At 43.1% G+C, this 6747-nt stretch overlaps 1 long non-coding RNA gene across 1 annotated transcript; it reads right to left on the reverse strand.

The window, feature by feature from the left end:
* Positions 1-3727: 3727 nt before the first annotated feature.
* LOC307216188 lies at positions 3728-4502 on the reverse strand. Its single transcript, XR_013838987.1, has 2 exons — positions 4351-4502; positions 3728-4027 (listed from the first exon to the last, which is right to left on the reverse strand). It is a non-coding gene; the product is annotated as an uncharacterized lncRNA (long non-coding RNA).
* Positions 4503-6747: the final 2245 nt, after the last annotated feature.

Genomic DNA, 6747 nt, shown 5'->3' on the forward strand with positions numbered 1-6747 from the left:
TTTTCACTCCTCAAATGAGAAGAGATGCCCCTTGAGTATTACTGAGACGGTGGTGTGTTTGCAGTCATGTGTGGGCTTTTAGATGGAGGCAATAACCTATGGGTCTATGATTATATGCAACCAGAAATCACAAAATTGCAATCGCAGGGTTGCAGTGAAAGCTTTATGAAAACAATGTGGTGAGAACTGACCCTACAGATGGCACAAAGATGTATTCAAGACACCCCAGGGAGATATTTGATATGCTGCTGCACCTTAAATTTATAAAGAAACAAGGCATGGCTGTCAAAATAGGGCAACGAACAGCATTTTTTATAGATGCGGGAAACACCCTTTTGATATCAGATATAGGCTTCCATCACAAGAGATACTTGCATCATTTTTTTGATTTTTTGTTTTGTATTTTCCCATGCCTGTGCAACAATGACCCACCTTATGCATCTTCAAATGTTGATATTTTGGAACTCTTAAAAATATCACATCTACCGTTTCCTAGTGCAGTGAGGCCATATCCCCAGGAGAGTCCAGATGTGATGTTTCTGTATGGTAAAAATAGCAGTCAGCAGCAACAGACAGCCGTAAGGCTCCAGAACAGTAAATCACATATGGATTATATATATATATATATATATATATATATATATATATATATATATATATATATATATAATTGCAGTTACATAGCCACACATCTTGGACCTCTCATTTGACTTAAAAAAGGGTCTTCAAAAGAAGCATTAACCATAATCACAAAGCATTTCTCCTCCCTCCCTTAAGTGTTAAAGGCAGAAAGGTCTCTTCCCTCTCCATGCCATAAACTTTGGTTTCAATGATCTGAGCAAGAGCATTGAAAAGCAATGCTTTTCAACAAGTACTGGAGTGTATGATGAGACTGCCAATGCCAAATTCTTTGGCAAATTTGATGCATTGCTTGGGGTTTGGCAGATTGCTCCGTACACATAAAGCTCCAAGCTGTTCTACTGCCAGTATATTATTTGGCAGGTGCTCTTCTTGAGATTGCCTTTTGGATTGTCCTGAATCTTTTTCTCCCTCGAAATATGCCAAAACCTAGACAGAGTCCCTCAGATTAATACACATATTAATGAGTCAATAACCTAACCAGAAAAAAGATGCAAAACCTAAAGCTATTTGAATCTCAAGACGAGAACTGTCTGCAACTCTGTGGGATAATTTTGAACTGGATTGTGGGGTCTCTTCCCCTCCAACTCCTTCCTGCAAACCATGTGATACCTAATAACAATCAAGGATTATATCACCAAACTTCTACAAGTAATCACACTTGAAGCTACTACGGCTTGAATTGTGTCCAGCTTCAATAAATTCTTATTTACACACCAGGGTGTTAAGGGCTGTGATAGCAGACAGAAGTATTATTGCTTCAGAGATGAGATGTTTAGGACTTGGTTAGAAATACCAGAATACATGCTAGATTGTGATTGGAATCCTAATAACACTTGCTAAATAGGAAATCACAGTGTGTGTAAACACTATATCATTAAAGCACATTCAAAACACATTACTATCAAGGAATTCTGGGCACTGTAGTTTATCCCTCACAGAGTTACAATCCAAAGCAACCACACAGGAAGACTGGGCATATTGAACCACCAAGCTGAAAGACGCTTTCCTTCTAAATATCAGAGCAACAGTTCTGGAAAACAACAATGGGAGAAGGTCATTGCCTTCATGTCCTGTTTGTGGACTTTCCAGGGGTGAATGGTTGGCCACCAGGGAAAACCAAACACTGTTTTCAATGGACTGTTGATCTGATCCAACAAGACTCTTGATTTTTTTTAAAGTGTTATTAAGGATTTCTTAATGTTTCTACTGAAGTAAGATGTGTCCCCCAACCAAATCTGTCCTTACAAACATAAGATATCTAATGTGGTTCATTAGTTTACTGTATTTTTTTAGTGCTCCCTTATTTTTATGAGGAAAGGCATAGAAATAATTATATGACTTTTAGAAGACATCTGAAGGCAGTCCTGTACGTGGAAGTTTTCAGTAGTTGATGTTTTGTTGTATCTTTTAATATTTCATTGGGAGCCACCCAGAATGGCTGATACAACCCAGTCAGATGGGCAGCATATTATTATTATTATTATTATTATTATTATTATTATTTACTTCATCGGACCCTCACAACAACCCTGTGAGGTAAATAAGGTTGGCAGATAGTGACTTGTCAAATACCACCTAGGATGTTAGTGGCTGAGCAAACATTTGAACCCAAACCTCCCAATCCAAATCTAGTTTGGAGTTCTGTAGCAAAAATGTTGCACTCAACACCTGAAATGCAGAAGGTAGCTACTGGGTAAAATCTTTTTTAGGGGCAGTGCCCCAATTATGGTAGGGCCATGTGGCATCTATTTACCGTACATGTCAGATACTGGATATTATGTTTGTACCTTATTTTCCATTGCCTCTTAATTTCAATTTGTTTTATCTCTGCTGAAGGCTTTTTGTACATCTTTAAATCCTGCTACTGCTGCATTTGTAGGAGTGTGTGTATACACACATATACAGATGCACATACATACATACACACTGTTGCATTTGTAATTGTATTTTTAAAATTATTTTGCAATCTGGGTAAAAATCACTAAAATAAATGAATTAAAAAATGTCAAGGCAAAAAAATAGGTGTATGAAGGAGCTGAGGGTCACAGCCATCATGTTTAGGAAAGGGATACAAGAAGGCTAACCTTAAACATATGCAAGTCAGAAGATTAGGAAAATGTAGAGTCTGACATATGAACAACTTTCTGGGGGAAATAGATGCTTCCTGCATCCTGTGACAAAAGCAAGACAGTGGTGTAGATCACAGCTGCTTCAAAGTTAAAAACGTCTAAGAAAGTTTTTGTGTGTGACCACTGTAGAGAAGTTTCTGTGTCAGAGTAGTGGCTCTTTAGCCACTTGAAAAGACAGCAAAACAGGTTGTAGCCTTGGGAAAGAAAATCTGACAAGTTAAAGCAGGTGAAAAATCGTAAGTGAGGCACTAGGCAAAGAGAAAGAGAGAGCGAGAGCAGGCTTTTGGCAATATAGCCATTGGCTGTGATAAGAAACAGTGATGTAAAAAGAAATGTCACCTCATTCATATTCAGTGATCACACCAAGTGGAAACATTTTACCGAGGAATTGTAAACATCTGCTAACAGGCTTGGAGAATGCGACAAAGAAAATGAGCAGTTAGTTGACTACAGATTATATAGCGAGGAGCAGGCAGGGCAGGAAGGGAACTTCATGAACCGATCCTGTTTGGGAGTTTCATGTAACACAGTAGCAGAGTGTTAAAAACAGGGTAGGGGAATATCCCTCAGCCTCTTTTCTAAGAACATTTGTCTTTTCTTAAAAGGGGTGTGTGTGTCTTGGGCAACTTTGGGGGGGGGGGACACACAAAATTGTAAGACCCTTTGGGTGGGTCTTACCTTCAGTAAGATCATTTTTGCGCCACTCCAGTGAAATACTGACAAAAGGTGGCCCAAATTCCTTGGGTATCCGTTGTTTATGGAAACGTCTGAAGACTGCTTTGCCATCACTCTAAGCATACATATGCAGTATAAAGGGCCTGTTTTCATGAGTGACTCAACCTGGAGTAACTATGATCTGGGTTCAGTGTATGCCAGACTTCTCCCTGTGTCAGCCCATGCTGTGCATGCCAGTGGCACATGCTTAAACAATTTTTTGCTAGAGTCAATTTGGCATGCCAGTGTGAACAAGGTTTTGCGGTAAATGTACCGTATTTTTCGCTCTATAACACGCACCTGACCATAACACGCACATCGTTTTTAGAGGAGGAAAACAAGGGAAAAAACATTCTGAATGAAACAGTGGATGTATCATTTTTGTGCTTCATGCTGTGGCCACAGACATGTGATCTGATGGTGAATTTGGGGTGACCCAATGCAAAAATCCTGAGAATCCCTGTGGATCCATGCTTTGTAACCACGTTTTTGCACCATTGCAGCCCCAGGCAACAGTGGGTGTGTGATTTTTGGGGGGCAGGCTGTAGCCATGGACATGCTATGTGTTCTGATGGTGAATTTGGGATGACCCAATGCAAAGATCCTGAGGATCCATGTAGATCCATGCTTTGTAACCACATTTTTGCACCATTGCAGCCCCAGGCAACAGTGGGTGCGTGATTTTGGGGGGGGGCAGGCTGTAGCCATGGACATGCTACGTGCTCTAATGGTGAATTTGGGCTGACCCAATGCAAAGATCCTGAGGATCCATGTGGATCATGCTTTGTAACCACGTTTTTGCACCATTGCAGCCCCAGGCAACAGTGGGTACGTGATTTTTGGGGGGCAGGCTGTAGCCATGGACATGCTATGTGATCTGATGGTGAATTTGGGGTGACCCAATGCAAAGATCCTGAGGATCCATGTGGATCCGTGCTTTGTAACCACGTTTTAAGTGGGGAGGGAAGGAAAAATATAGAAGGGACAAGGAGCACGAGAGGGGTGTGCGGAGAAGCAGCTGGCTAAGAATGCAGGAGAGGGGTTTAAAGGGGGGTGGGGAGGAAGGCAAAAGTCCACCCACCCACTCAAGCCAGCCCTCTCTCTCTCTCTCTCATCTGCATGTTTTCCGCTGCCTGCCGAGTCCCCAGACGCAGCAGCAGCACCGGAGCCACGGACGCTCTGCTTTCCTCTCTACTTGCCTGGAGGGGAGGGGTTGCCTGGAGGGGAGGGGATTTCACTGCTCTTTGTTCCGTCTGAGAAAACAGCAACCGAAACAGAACAGGGTGGGCAGTAAGACCCTGAGGCAGAATGCAGGAAAGCAGCAGCCTCCTCTCCTCCGTGACGACGCAATATGATTTTTGCCTGATTTTTGCCATGCACTTGGGACAAACGGCTCCAGGGACCACACATTCGCTCTATAACACGCACAGACATTTCCCCTTACTTTTTAGGAGAAAAAATCTGCGTGTTATAGAGGGAAAAATACGGTACCTAAAGCTTACCCAGGTCAACTTTGACAAGTTGGCTTGGACGTCAGAAGCTACTAGAGCAGAAAGACATTATCCCACTGACTTTTCCTGAGGTAATTGTGAGAATGGCCCCTAGTAACCAAACTTAGATATGATGTATTTGGGAATAGCATCTCTTGCTTCTTTAAAGACAGCCCTGGAAGAGCCTGATTCAAACCAGGAGCACAGTGCTATTTGTGTCAGGTCTAATCCTCCCATTCTTCATATGAAAAATCACCTGCCCCAGAAGCAATGTGGCAAAATATACTGTACCTGCATATTTATTACATATATAATTTGTTGGTTTCTGCTCTCTTCACTGTGCAGCGAAAGGCTTGTCACAAGACAATGTTTACATTCCACAGACAGCATTACTGTTATGTTTCCCACGGGAAAGGGGAGGCTGGATGTGACGTACACTGGTTTCCTGTTTTTCACTGTTCTCACACAGTGTGATTCTCTCTGAGCTTCAGAGGAGAGAGGATGCAGTTTTCTGCTCCGGCAGAGACAAGATGGTTTTCTGTAATCTACCAGCTTTGAAATGTAAATAAAGCAATATGGAGCATGTTGGCACGTATTCCTCATCATTCCGCTGTGCACTTGGATGCTACAAATCAACATTTTGGTTATGGGCCCAGAAGTCGAATCGGGCTCCTGGCAAAGGAGCAAAGACGCAGTCATCTGATGCTGGCAAAAGGATCGGAATGCAAAGGGACGGATCGGACGGTATCTGCGCGTCAAGATGATTGATGAGGTATGTGCTACTGCTCCGGGCAGCCTGCCAGCTTCTATTTAATGGCTTTATGGCTGGATTTTGAACTTTTATGTCCGTTTGCCGGCTACAGGCAGCGGCTATGCCTATGCTGGGGAATCGAAAGTAACTTTTAAAAGTGCTTTTGGGCTGAAGCAGCTGCTGATAACAGTGACGCAGCATGATTTAGGGCAGAGAGAAAGCTGTTTTGAACTTGCCTTTGGAATGAGGCTTGAAGCAGCAGAGATGCAGCTTGTATAAAGCAGCTTGTTTAAAGCAGCAGAGATGACGCAGAAGGCTAATGCCAGAGTCATGATGGCCCTTCAGGATGCTTGTGGGATTCCCAAGCTCAATAAGAAAAATTATACGGACTGGGTTATCTATGCAGAGGCTATTCTGTGGAAAGAGGGTCTGTTTGAAGTTATTACAGACACCCCCCCAGCTCCAGTTACAGATGCATGGAAGGCTAAAGATTCCAAAGCAAGGGGAACTCTTACATTGATAGTATCCCCAGAAGAGCTCTGTCTATTGCGTGATAAGACCTCAGCCAGAGAAATTTGGGGCGCTTTGAGAGAGGCTCACTTGAGGACAGAAGCTGAATCTACTATGTTTTATTTTAACAAGCTGCATAAGATGGCTAGCTGCAGAAGGCTGGCTGATGCAAGTGGGGAATCTGATGCCAATCAGCCACATGCTCAGCTCAGAGTAGCTTGTGATACTGCCATGATTCAGAATGAAGCAGATTGCCAGGGTGATAGCTGCATGGGAAAGGGGAGACTTCACAGTCGTCATCCCAGAGTGCAGTGGAACCACCAGATGGCGCTAAAGCTCTGAAGGCAGTGAAATGCTACTCGTGTGGACGTCTAGGCCATATGAAGAGGGAATGCAAATATCCCAGGGCCAAGACAGAGCAGCGCAGCGAAAGCTCATCGCATGGAAAAGGCCGAGGCAAAGGCAAAGGTCCGGTGTCCAGGACAACGCAGCACAAGGCAATGGTCTCACG

This window comes from Podarcis cretensis (genome assembly GCF_951804945.1).
Source record: "Podarcis cretensis genome assembly, chromosome: 5".
NCBI classification, from domain to species: Eukaryota; Metazoa; Chordata; class Lepidosauria; order Squamata; family Lacertidae; genus Podarcis; species Podarcis cretensis.